This window comes from Pinus tabuliformis, chromosome 1_1 (genome assembly GCF_031772625.1).
Source record: "Pinus tabuliformis cultivar Carrire ecotype Pingquan chromosome 1_1, CPIR1, whole genome shotgun sequence".
NCBI classification, from domain to species: domain Eukaryota; kingdom Viridiplantae; phylum Streptophyta; class Pinopsida; order Pinales; family Pinaceae; genus Pinus; species Pinus tabuliformis.
Genome location: NC_142297.1, coordinates 471122072 through 471135804, shown reverse-complemented (window position 1 = coordinate 471135804; position 13733 = coordinate 471122072).

Genomic DNA, 13733 nt, shown 5'->3' with positions numbered 1-13733 from the left:
AGGTTGTGATGAGAGGGGGAAGGGTGAGGAAAAGGAGTGCAATAACTAGGTTGCTCAAGGTGATGGTCATGTTGGAGAGGGAAGGTCCAAGGAGATAAAGTATAATTAATGAGGGGCTCTTCCTCGACACTATACTCGGAAAGGGGAAAGGGCTCATGGTCACTTGAGATCATATGAAAAGGGGTGAGGGAGTCACTCCAAGAAGACTCAAGATGATGAACAACAGGAAAAGGAAAATGGGAGGGTGAAGTATAATATTCAACAGGTTTCTCTTCCCCAAAATCATAATCTAAAGGCTCAAGTGATTTGAATATAGAATCATACTGAGGATAAGTGGGATCCTTATCGATTTCCTTAGCATCGAAGATTGGGTCTCCCCTAATAGAAGAATCGATTACTTCCAACTACCCCTCTTCATCCAAGAGAAAATAGTCATTCTCCTTCCCAAGGGTATCAATCAATATGTGATCATAAATAATGCTCGAGAGAAAGGGATGACCAATCTCAGCCTCATCCTCCTTGTTGGTGTCATAAATGGGAGCACAATCAATTTGAGGACCAACAATTTCCCATTTCTCCTTTTCAATGTGGAAGTAATGCCCAATGTCATCTTCCAAGGGGCTAATGGGATCACTTTCCTCAAAGTTCTTAATAAGAGATTCATCGGGAGTAATATACTTGAGAAAGGTAATGTTAGTCTCAACTTCACCTTCCATAGGCTTATCCTTCCCAACACATGTTCTCAAAATCATCCTTTTCATCTTGTGGATCCAAGGAGGAGTCAATTTCTTGCTCATCATTTAGATTCTCAAAGCCTTCTTCAACTTCTTCATCTTCACTGGTCAGCAAGCGGGACTTCTCTTCTATCCTTTTCTCTTGAAGAACAATGGCTAAGGTATTTGTTACATGATTTTTTTAAAATGCTTCTAGGAGGAGAGCATTAGTGGGGTTCTCTTTATATTCACATTTCATCTTATGAAGCTTCACCTCTTCTTCGTGTAAACAGACGAACACTTCATTAGAATTACATTCCCTTACTAACCCCCTACATGACCTACTATATTCATCCATTCTTTCTTGAGTTATTTGGAGGCTTATAGGATCCAACTCTTTGTCATCCTCAGAGGAGATGTATTTCACTTCACGACTATTGGCCCTCAATTCCATAATTGATATTTGCTCATCATCCTAATCTTGTGGGTCATCCTGTTCATCCAAATCCTCATCTGGTAATGAGCCATATTTTTCTTTGATCTTGTGAGACAAGGAATTAAATGAACCAATATAATAGGTAAGCTCTAAGAAAAGATAATTTGTGGGCCCTTCTTCATACTCCTGCCTTATGCTGTCGAGGTTTGACCTGCTCCTGTTATAACAATTGAGTATGAAGTCCTTGTTCTCATGTTCTATTAGATGATCACAAAGCTCATACCACAAATCCAAACTTTCCCATAGGTCTTGTTCTTCTTCCGGGCTAATGTCGTGGACACTTTGTTTAGGCATTTTTCATGATCTTGCATATAATGCCGAAATGGAGTTGCCAGGGTGAATTAAAATGCCTTCACAAATGCTTGCTTCACCCTACAAGCATTGACTTTTAATTTCAATGAGGAACTAGGACTCCATTCCTCCAATGGAGTCACCAATAATGATATGTCAATATGTCATACGGGAAACAAAACACACGTCTTGTTTTCCCAACAATGATGCCCAAATGTTAACACTCAAACTAGCAGGGGTCCTAGGAGGGGATCCTTGAAAGGAAACTATTTGGTTAAGGGCAACAATGGAGCGATAACCCACTATTACCTCAGCTAAGGCTCCCTGCTCTTTACGGACTTTCACCGCTGGGAGGGTACCTGGTGTAATAAGGATCATGAAGATGAATGGATCAATGATAGGATGAAAGGTGATCCTAAAAGCCTATTCATAGGAGAGGCTCAAATATATGGCTTGCTTGCTTGGAAAGCAAGATGAAAGGCTCTCTAGGAAGGGCTTAGGAGAATTCCAAGGGCTAGGGTTTGAGTATATGACTTGTCAAGGAGATTCCTAGACCCTAAAATCCTTGTGGAAACTTGGATTCCAAGTGGTCTTTGTGGATTTATCTTTAAAATGTTGTGGGACCACACGGGACCAAGTGGACCTAGAATTAGGTCAAGGGGATGGAATTGATCAACCAAGGGTGTGCTTGACCTAATTGAGGGGGAGAAAGAGATTGAAGGAGAAATTTCTTTGAATTTGATGCAATAATCGCAATGAGGTCACTGGCCAAAGGAAACCTAGGACAAGAAACGGTCCTCAAGCTCGGGCTTGCAATATCTTGAGATCACACCGTCGAATTTGCTTCAAATTTGGAGGGCCTCTAGAGCAAACTCTAGCGTCATTGTAGACCAAAAATCGAAGTATTTAGATAGCTATATTGTGAGATAAGTGATGCCCTAGGTGACCTATGTAGGCTAGGCCTAGACAGAAAGAGAGAAAGTGAGAAAAATATGCTTTAAGGTTATCACCTATGGAGGACCAGTGCCTAAGCCTTTGGGGGAAATGTAGTCAAGGATATTTCAATGTTTGCAATGGATTCACTTAGTGAAGGAGGCCTATAAAACAATTTTGCATGGCAATTAGGGCATGGACAATTGCTTCAAGGTATTTATACTTCAATATGCAATATGTGATGACTTATCAAGACAAAATTTCAACAAAATATCCCTAGGAACATTCACTTATTCAAACATGGCACATGACATGATGAAACATTAATAAAAGGCAAATTCCACCATTTCACACAAGAAAAGCAACAAATTTCAGCCTAGTATAGCGAAAATCCCCAACAACATGCATGTGACATAAGAAAAAGACAAATTAGCATTAAAATAGCACTTACATGAGATAACAAGTACATCCAATGATCATCATATGCCAATATAGAAGCCCCAAGACAAAAATGAAGAGATCCAAAAATCAAAATTCATCCATCCATCCAATTTCGTCCTCCAAAAAGAATAGGAAAATCTCACAAAAGAGAATAATCCAATCCAAGTGATAATGATCAAATGATTCCATCACACTTCCATTTATACACTTCCTAATGATTTCGATTTAGCTAATTAGGGCTAATTTAGCCCCTAGAATAAAATAATCTGCATAAACACTAACTTTTGGTGACAAAGCCCACCAAATAGCTCAATAATACATGAATAAGCCTCTCAAGAGGGTCTATGATCAAGAAAGTGAGTCATTGGTCCTTTGAGGAGGCCTAATGAAGTCCAAAGGGTGCCATAATGAAGAAATGGACTTCCATCATAGTGGACAAGGGGGTGGTCGCTTGTTTTCCAAGAAAAAACCTGTGGTGCTCCCAAGTGGGTGTGGGGGTACAAGGTCATCCTCATGGGTCTCCAAATGGATCGAAAGTGCTTGTAGACAATCTGTAAGGGATGGAATGATGACATAGGCCCTACCTCTGCAATTGGGAACAATCCTCTGGACCCTGGGACATCTTCCAAGTGTATGGTGCATCTGTGGAGCCGGTTGGACATGGTGAACCAGGTGCGTCATCCTTGTCCAAAGGTAGAATAGGAGCAATCAACGAATGCTTTTGGGTTCCATGAAATAATATCAGCTATGGTGGAGGCCCATGGCTCTCAACGCTCACCCTACAAGTGCCAATGTGGCCCTCTGGAAGGCTAGGACCCCGTATAGGGAGACCTAGCCCCAAATGTGAATCCACCTGCAATCTTGCATAAGATCCAATGTGTCCCCTTTCCTTTCAATACAAAAAAATCATTAGAATAATCAAGTAATAATGCTTACAAGTTATGGGATCAATGGGGCACTTCATGGTGGCATGCCCTTCCACAGTGAGCTTTGGCAGGTACAAGTGTCTCCAAGCTCAAAAGGGGATTAGCCAAGGCCCCTATTAGGTGGTTTCAACCTCTAGAGGGGGTGATATGTCCATGGTAGGTGGCAAATAATATAATGATGGAACGGAGTGGGAATTAGGGAAAACATCCAGACCACATGTTAAGGAGTCAGGGTAGCTAAAATAAGGGAAGCCCACACCTGGGTATATGAGTGCAGGAGGGAGAAAATTGTGGTACATGAGTTACCCTGACCTTCGTTTTTCTACCCTTCTTCATATTCCTTCTGCCTTTTATTGATTTTTCTTTATAACAGCTCGGGGCTCCAAAGGATGAGAGCATGATGTGTAATATGTAGCAGTGAATACCCCCTTGAGGTGGGGCTGCTCATTGCCCACTAGGGGTTGGGATAATCATGGGTTCCTTAATGATGGGGGGCTCATCTAGGGTCCATAGTAACCAGGGTGATGGCCGTGGGTAAGGGGTAGAGCTCATGTTTGGTTTTTTCCCACGTGCTAAATCTGTATGTCCCCGCTATCTTTTGCATTTTGTGGTACATTTCCTGTTGAGAGTGGCCAAAATATGCTTTTTCTTTTATTTTTAGCTACATCAACCTCTGAGGCATCGTTCCAGGCCTGACCCAAGGTGTGGACAAGGGGAAAGTGAGGTTAACCCTATGTGGACCTAGGGGACACATGTGGACCCGAATGGGAAAATAGATGAATGGGGCTAAAATGAACAGAAGAGGAGTGATGTAGGTGGTATGGGAAGTGGGACCACACAAACAAAATCAGGATTTCCCATGTAGTGCCAACCCAAAAGCCAAATGGTCAGTAAAGGAGATCCCACGAGACTAGGATACAAGGGTAACCACGAAATCGGGAGATGGAGACAAGAATACAACCCTAACCCACTCTTTCTACTGAATGCCCCCACCAATCCATGCCCAAAAGTGCCCATGACAAGTAAGGAAAATTACTGAACTATACTAATGAAAAGCCATACCTTTGGGGTCGAAAGACCCACCTTCAAACATACATTCATGACAAGTGGTTGATGGACACATGGCTGGCTCAGGTGGTGGATAAAATGGCACAATGAGCTATCTGGTGGCTACAAGGGGATGCTAACTATTGTCTGAGGACCATCTAGGAGAGTCTTTTTTCCTATATACACTACCCCCAGGTGGTGGGTAACAAGTCAAAAATTAAAAGGGTGAGTTGTGGGGGGCACACAAAGAGGGAAATCAAACGCTTAGGAGGAATTCGGCCCACACAGAGAGAAAATGCTCAAAGGGGGCTTGATTTGGTGGGGACCACAAGGGGAAGGGGAGAGCAACTACAAAAAGCAAAGGCAAGCTCATTTTTGGGGTTCCTTGTTCATTCATCTAACTTGAGAGTTTGCTTGTGTTGATAGCCAAGTCAATTGGTGCTTTGAGCACAAGAATTACCAAGGGGAAATTCCAGCCTCTCTTTCGGTGGACTTTGAGTGCCACCCTAAGGAGGAATTTTTGAGCCTAGTGGGGGGCGATTTTGCTGGAGTTCATAGTACTTATCAACTCTTTTCCTAGCCAGTTTGAACTTCCAAGAGGATGCAAGAGCCAAAGTCGTACCACTGAGTTGGGGGAGATTGAAGGGGTATTTTGGCCAGAGAATTTAGGAGAAATTTCACTAAGGTTGGACCAACATTTGTGGAGAATTTCAAGGGTGGAAGTTGTTGCTTCTAAGAGAGCCAAACTCACTATTTTAGGGCCTACACAATAGTGGCATTGGGAAAAATTCATGGGCCTGGACTCATCACACTTGTGCCGGGTTTTGGAGGGAATTTCACTCACTTCATCTAGAGGAAATTTTTAGGGCAGTTCTACCACAGATTGAGGGGGGATATGTGACATATTCAACAGTTGTGGTTGTGGGGGACGCAAGAACTGCCAGGGAGAGCGTAGCACCAAATTTGGGTAATTGTTGGATGTCGGAAATAGCCCAAATCCTTTATGGGTTTTGTTGGACTAGATCCAAGGAATATACTCCTAATTTTGCAAAAATTTGGAGGTGTTTTGGGCCCTCAAATATCAGTTCACCTACAACAACAGTGCATACATTTTTGTGTAATACACATCAATTACTAACTATGAACACAAGTAATGAACACCCGATCAACCCTCTAACCTAGCCTCGAAGGGATTTTATACAATTACACTTGCTAATTTGACCATGCCAAGTTAATTACAAAATGAATAGCAATGATTGTGTCAATCCACTCCCCTGGGCATCTCATTAATTACATTTTAAAACTCATGACCATTTGAAAACAATTTATGCCACATCCTTATATGCTTTTGGCATGTCTCAGCCACTAATCCCTATGCTCTAGTGCTATGCATTTTTTCTCATCCATTCTTTTGTATCTCTTTCCAAAAAATGAAGAAGCTAACAATAAAGGGGAGCTAGAACCCAAACTTGAATAGGACAAGAGCAAGAACAATCCAATTTTAAAACCATTCTCAAAGCAAAGCTACAACAAGAACACAAAACATTATCTAAGGTAAGTAAGCAAGAATAGAGAACTAGAGTAGAAGTTGCAACTTAGGGTAGTAGGAGTAGAGTAGAAATTTGAGGAGTTGCAAAGAAGTAGAGGTTGATCATTTAAAGTAATTGCATTGAAAAGCAATGAGAATTTCATCTAAAAAAATAGGTGAGCAAGTTGATAAAGATGAATTAGGAGGCCCCACGTAGAGCTTATATAAAACTTACATTCGATTGATGAGGGAAAAAAATGTAACCATCTGAAACATATTTCTGAACTTTGAGGCAGAGTATAGGGCGAAAACAATTAACATGTACTTCCTCTTTGAGCATCATATGAGACATGGCTAAAAATAATTGCAAGTAGCTCAAGAAAGGCAAATTGAGATGAAGGAAACCTCTAAAGCCATAGCAAGGATCAGCAATTAGTGATGATAAAGGAAATAGGTTAACTCTTCTTATGTTTCTATTTTGTTTCAGTATAAATGGTTGAAAAGAGATGACAATTATACAAATGCTCCAGAGAATTAAAAATGAAGTTTACAATATGTGATATTAGATATAATCTTGTAGGGGATATACCTAGCATTTCCTTCTTTTCTCCTCACATTTTGTCCTGATGATGAGTCTAGTTTCAGACTCGAAACGTCGACTAAAAAACATGAACACTGTGGAAAATCCGAGCTCCATTCAAAAATCACACCACAGTAATCTGCAAACTAAAATATGACCTATCTTGTGAAATCAAAAGACTAGAGGCCTAACCAGAACACCCTTCCATCTCATGCTTTGAAAGGTTAGTGTAACTTTAAATGCTTCTCCTTACCTGATTTTGGCTCCTACATGTCCATTACCTTAGTTCATTCTTACTAAATGATTGCTGATATGGATGATGGTTTATATTCTCTGTAACTTGGATCTTAAGGCTACCAGGAAGTGCTAGGGCTAGCTTTACACGAAGAAACAAAAATGTTTCACTTGAAAGAAGCAGATATAGAAAAAAAACTAAATTGACATTTTCCATGCGTATTTACTCTTCTTAAATTTTCATACAGATCCCCCAAATCCTCATCTACTAAGAAAATATCCTATTGAAAATTATGAATGCTCAACTGATAGTCAACCAAATTTCAATGAGATCAAATATCCCATAGTAACCAACATGGGACGCAGCCAACGAGCAAGTGCACTTTGGTATCATAGTAGGATGGGAGGCACGTCTCTATTCCCGAAACAAGGAAAGTTCATAAGTTTAGGGAGCTTCCACTCTTCTCCAACTTCCCAAGATTTATGCGGTGAACAATGTTGTTAATCTTCAAATTACATGTTTCCAGAACAATATTTAGAGAATGGCAGAGCTTAAATTATGGAAGTAATATTTAAAAAAATAAACAGATACTACATATGAATGGAATATAACCCTGGCCAGGATACATATTCATGCTATAAACAATGCTCCAATTAAAATCAACGAAAAAATCTCGAGTGCCTCCACTTTGTTACAAAGGTATCTGAAAATTTTATTCCATAAAAGCTTTTTAAAAAGACACTGGATCCCTCTGTCTTTGTAGCAGCGAGCATTAGCCAGTCCTCACTTCATTTCGGAAGCTGCATGTTTGAATGTCGGTTTAGTGTTACACCGAATTCGTCGGCTTATAGCATTGGGAGTCCGGCTGCAAAGGTTAAAATCTTAAGGCTCGGTGGCCCAGAAGATTTAACCTTTTCCATAGTTTACTTGGTCCACTAAGGCCTTGTTAGCCAGACGGTTAACCTTTTCCCGTTTAATATTATCGTTACTCGTTTTATCATAGTTTGGCTGGAAAACATAGTTTACTATTATAGTTTGTCCACTAAGCTAGAGTTTGGCTGGACCATAGTTTACCATTATAGTTTTTCCACTAAGGCTCCGTGGGCCAGAAGGTTCAACCTCTTCCGTTTTAATAGTATCTTTACTTGTTTCATTATAGTTTGTCCACTAAGGCTGCGTGGGCCAGAGGTTTAACCTTTTCCTTACTACTATCTTTAATCGTTTTATCGCTCATCCAACAAGTATTGACAAGAGAAAAAATTTATATGTAAAATTTTCACGTTCAAAAACTTTAGATTAAATATTTTTAATATAGAATACAAATAAAAATAATGTATTTAAATAAGTTATATGCATTTCGAATATGTTTAAAATTGTTTTTGTTTGTGTAAGAATTTGTTTTCTAGATTGGAAAAAAGAATAGGTTCACCGCTCAAGATTTGAGGATTTGAGGCATATAGTAGCAATGAAAGCTTGTTCTTTTATAAGTCATTAGTTAATAATTGTAAATGGTCTGATTTTTCTAAATAATAATGATGAGTCAATCTATATTTGCCAATAACAACCAATAATATTATCTTACCATTAAATTTGACAATTAAATTTTCCCACTATTTTTAAAAATAAAATGCATCACTAAAATTTTCATATTTAAAACATATTTAATTCCCATAAAAGTAAGGCATCACAAGGTTTGAACCTTTAATCCCCGCACATCTATGAATGGCATTGTCTCTAGTTAAATTCTTGAAAATAAACTTTCATAGATTATATGAGGATGAGTTACTTTTCAATAAGGTGTCTCATGTTGTAACTTGTCCAGATATGCATGTTTGTCTAAACGATTTTAAAAAATGTGAGAATGTGATTTTAATTTTATATAATTATTGATAAAATATATAAGTAAAATACATATTAAATAAATTTTTAATATTAAAATCAATTTTAATATAAAAAATAATAATAAATTAAATTTCCTACTTACCAAAAAATTTTAAAAAAATTAAGCTTCTCAAACTTAGGTATTCACTTTATCTTGTCTTTAGGAACAAAATTAAAATACTAATGAGGGATATTCCACACCTATATGAGCGATTTTAGATGCAAGACTTGGGGTAAGAATGATTGAGGGATATTAGACACTTATATGAGTTATTTTAAATGCAAGACTTAGGGTTTGAATGATTGCTTTTATCCGTTAATTTATTTAATGTTAAATCTAGAAATAAGTGAAATAATCGGAAGTGGTTTGTTCATTCTAAAATAAAAGGATAATTTGAAATTAGATAGAAGGATAATTTGAAATTAGTATTAGTTTATTTATTTATATATATAATTTTTTGAAATTTAAATTTTTTATATATAAATAAATTTAATACTTATATTAAAAAAAAATAAAAATATATATATTATAAAAAATATATTTAAAAATAATTTAATAAAGAAACTTAATATGAATTTTTTTGTTAGTAGGTATTACAATTGGAAGATGAATGAGTTCAATTTTATTTTTGGAGTTCAATTTTATTTTTGGAGATTAGGGCTTCCCATTTGATATGCCGATATTGTAGTGCTCCAATTTAGGACTTCATTCATAACTTAGTCTTTGAAGATTAGTTTTTGCTTTGCAGAAAGAGACCTTGATAGTTGCAATTGTCGCTCCAATGAGGTTCAAGCTTGTATTTAACAAAAGTATCGTAGGAGTTATTGAAAATAGCAACAAGAAATGCTAAAAATAGCACTGCTATATATAGCATTTCAGGATACATTCTAATTTTAGTTAGTCCCTAAACTAAAATAAAGAATTAAAATTCGAATTTGATCTTAGCAGCTGTTTGTAAAATAATTAATTAATTCATCTTGAGTTAATTAGTTATAGAAAATCAAACATGAAGTCTATGTGAAGACATGCAACAGTTTCCCCTTTGATTGAGGAAGTTATCCCTTGATTAAAGGAGATCAAAATGAGTTGTACTTTGAGAAGTAATTAGTTAGCTCAGTTATCTGAGTTAAGTCCAGTTAGGTTAGTTCCAACAATTTGTGGAACTAATTGTGAGTTCAGTTAATTAATGCATGCATGCATGTAACTGCTGCACTTCAGATAACTGAATATTCTCTCATAATAACTCATGCATGTCAATTCAGTCAGAGACCCAGTTGAGATTAGATGATGGGATAGTGTACTATCAGTTGCAGGAATATTCCATTGAGGATATCTCTTGCATGCAGAAGGAATTCATTCCTTGGAGATTGCACAATTACTTCTGAGTTTGATATGTGTGTGATGAGGCCAATTCACACAGGTGGCAGCATTGGACCCCAGGAGAAATTGCACAAGGAAATAGGAGGCTTGGAGGACTTAGGGAAGGCATATGTTGTGTCTATTCAGTCTGTGAGATGTATTGAGGGATTGTACTGAGAGCTGGATAGCTTGTGAGCTAAAGCTTTGTGTAATCCAGACATATTTCCACTTGTATGATAATACAGAGATCAGGGTATTTAGCTGAGGCTTTCCTTGGAGTATTATTTTGTGTTCATGTGTGATTGATTTCTCATTCTCTGTTATATGTGTTCTATTTGATCTTGCTCATAATCGATTAAGCTTCTGCAAGTTTGTTTGTAGAAGTAGATCAAGTATTTTGCTTTAGTATATTTCATATCAGGTGATCTACAGTGGGAAATTCTACATGGTATCAGAGCAAAGGTGATCAAAGAGAAGCACGGTATACAAAGAAGGGAGAAGTTCGAAGTTTGAAGTTCCTGATTATAGAAATCGAGTTCTTATCACATCTCAATTTCACCAATGGCGTTCAGTGGTTTAAGACTCGAGTATGCCCTTGATGGCAACTCGAATTATATAGTCTGGAAGGATTGCATGGAAGTAGTATTAGAGGACAACGGTCTAAAGGACTTCATTGATCAAGAAGTCCCCAAGTCAGCAGCAGCTAATGCCCAAGAATTGGCAGAATGGAAGAAATGTGTGGCTAGAGCAAGGAGAATCCTCCTGGAGGGAGTTCGAGACCACATTGCCTCGAGCCTCCATGGGAAGGAGACATCGTTCTCAATGTGGAAAACATTGAAGGATCTACATCAAAACAACAACGATCAGAGGAAGCTGGCACTGAAAGACAAGCTTCAGAAAATCAAGTGTGAAAAGGGCGACACAATCTCTACATATCTAAATAAGCTCACCACATGCAGGGATGAGCTTGGAAGTGTAGGGATCATGACAGCCGATGATGACATGGTGAGTCTTGCTCTCCTTGGTCTTCCTAAGAGCTGGCATAGATACCAAGACTCGGGAAATGGAAGAGAGAAACTACCAGATTGGAAACGACTTTGGTCGGATCTGATGCAGGAGGAGATAAGAAGAAGCACCAGAGATGGATCTTCATCAAAGTAAGATGATGAAGAAAATCTAGCCTTAGGGAGTAAGGCGAGGAAAGGGAAAGGGAAAGCATCCCATTCCAAATCCAGTTCTTCCCATGGAGGGAAGAAGTTTGACAAATCAAAAGTGTGATGTTTTCATTGTCATGAGGTGGGCCATTATGCTACGAATTGTCCACAAAAGAAATCCAATAAGGGATCTTTGAAGGGATCAGATGGTGTTGGGTCCCTATAATACTAGTGATTACCCCATTACTATTGTAGTTATACCCCTTATTTATATTGTTGTGCCCCTATTACCCCCATATTGTTATTTCTGTGCCCCATAGAATCCCTCTATTGTTATTTTTGTGGCTTTATATTATTATTGTTAGGTCGGCTGGATTATATTGTGACTCCTTAAACTCCTATATATAGAAAGGAGGTTTTGTCATTTGTATCATCCAATAATTGTTCATTTATGTAATGTAAATGAGGTTTCCCCCTCGAAGAGGCTGAATTCTAAGGCGTTGATCTATCTTTTCTATCTTTTCTTGAGCTAGTTTCATAACATTTGGTATCAGAGCTTTGGATTCTAGGGTTTCGCTGCTCCAAACAGGTCATCGTGGCATTTTCGCTATAACTTTTTTTCTGTGATGTTTCAAAAGTCGCAAAAAAACCCAATTTGAGAAGAAATCGCGCTGAGCCTTGGGTCCGAATTTCAGATCTTTTCGCGCGATATTTGCGGAGATATGCTCTGAGGAAGTTGGTCTTTTTGCAGACTCCTGAATTACATTCAAAACAGGTGACTTGGGGAAAATCGTCATAACTTTCTCTCTAGGGATCGGATTGAAATTTCGTAAGAAGGTACAGAAATAGGACGGACTGTAGTTTCTTGTATGTGTGTTTCAGATTCAAAGGTTGAAACAGTGACGCGTGGCACGTCGTACAAGTTCGCTCTACTGAACCAGTCTAAAAGCAAGTCACTATGGGAGAATTCACATAACTCTTCCTTGGAGAATCCAATTTGGCTCAGACTTGTGGCATTGGAAAGAGGACGCAACAGGCTACTACAGCTAGCAATTTCAGAACTGGATGATTCGAAATTACATAAATACATCAGATTCAATATCAGGCTTCTATAAAGTGAAAAAGGTGTGTAGTTTTTTTTTAAATTTTATGTAAGCTTGGTTTAACGGAATTCAAAGGGCATAGTAAAGCATTATTATCGGTAACTGATGCCCCGAGGAAAGAAAATGCAAACAACTAGTAAGGAACCTGAAAGCTCTAGCATGACTCATGAAGAAGAGGAAGAAATGCTACATGATATATCAAAATTACAAGAACAAGTGCAACAAATGTCACGCTCACAAAAGCTAACAGAAGCTAAGATAAGTGGCGTGGAATCTAAGATAAATGGCGGGGAATCTAAGATAAAGGGCATGGAAGCTAAGATGGAGGATTCAATGGTAAATTTGAAGATAGATTTGAAGATAGACATGGAAGAATTGAAGAACTTGCTACAAGAAAGGGTCACTAATGGTGAAAAGGTACTAAAGGAAACTCATGATGAGAACAAAAGAAATATTAATCATGATTCCATAGACTCTAATGTTGGATCGAAGACTCACCATGTTCCAAAAATTGATATGAGGAAGTTTGATGGCAAGGATCCCGCCACATGGATATTACAGATGAAGCAATTCTTCGATCTCAATAATGTGCAAAACACACAAAAGGTACGTATGGCAACTTTATATTTGGAACCAAATCAGTTTGTATGGTATCAATGGCTTTGTTCTCGTAAACAATTTATCACTTGGGCAATTTTTACGGAAGAATTGATAGCACATTATGAGGATACAAAAAGCAACACTTTTTTTAGCCAATTGATAAGTCTCAAACAAAAGGGTTCAATAATGGAGCACATTGAGGAGTTCCAAAAATTGAACATAAGGGTAAAAGATATTCCAGAGGAGCATAGGATTGATGTGTTCATAGGGTCTTTAAAGGATAATATCCAACATGATGTGCGCCTTTGGGAACCTGATTCATTAGAGAAGGCATTCAGGTTAGCAAGAAAAATGGAAAGCAAAATTATGACAACTAGGAAGCATACCATTCACAACTATAAAGATGGAAGTGTTGTGGCCCATAGTCTTCCACAACCTACAAGGT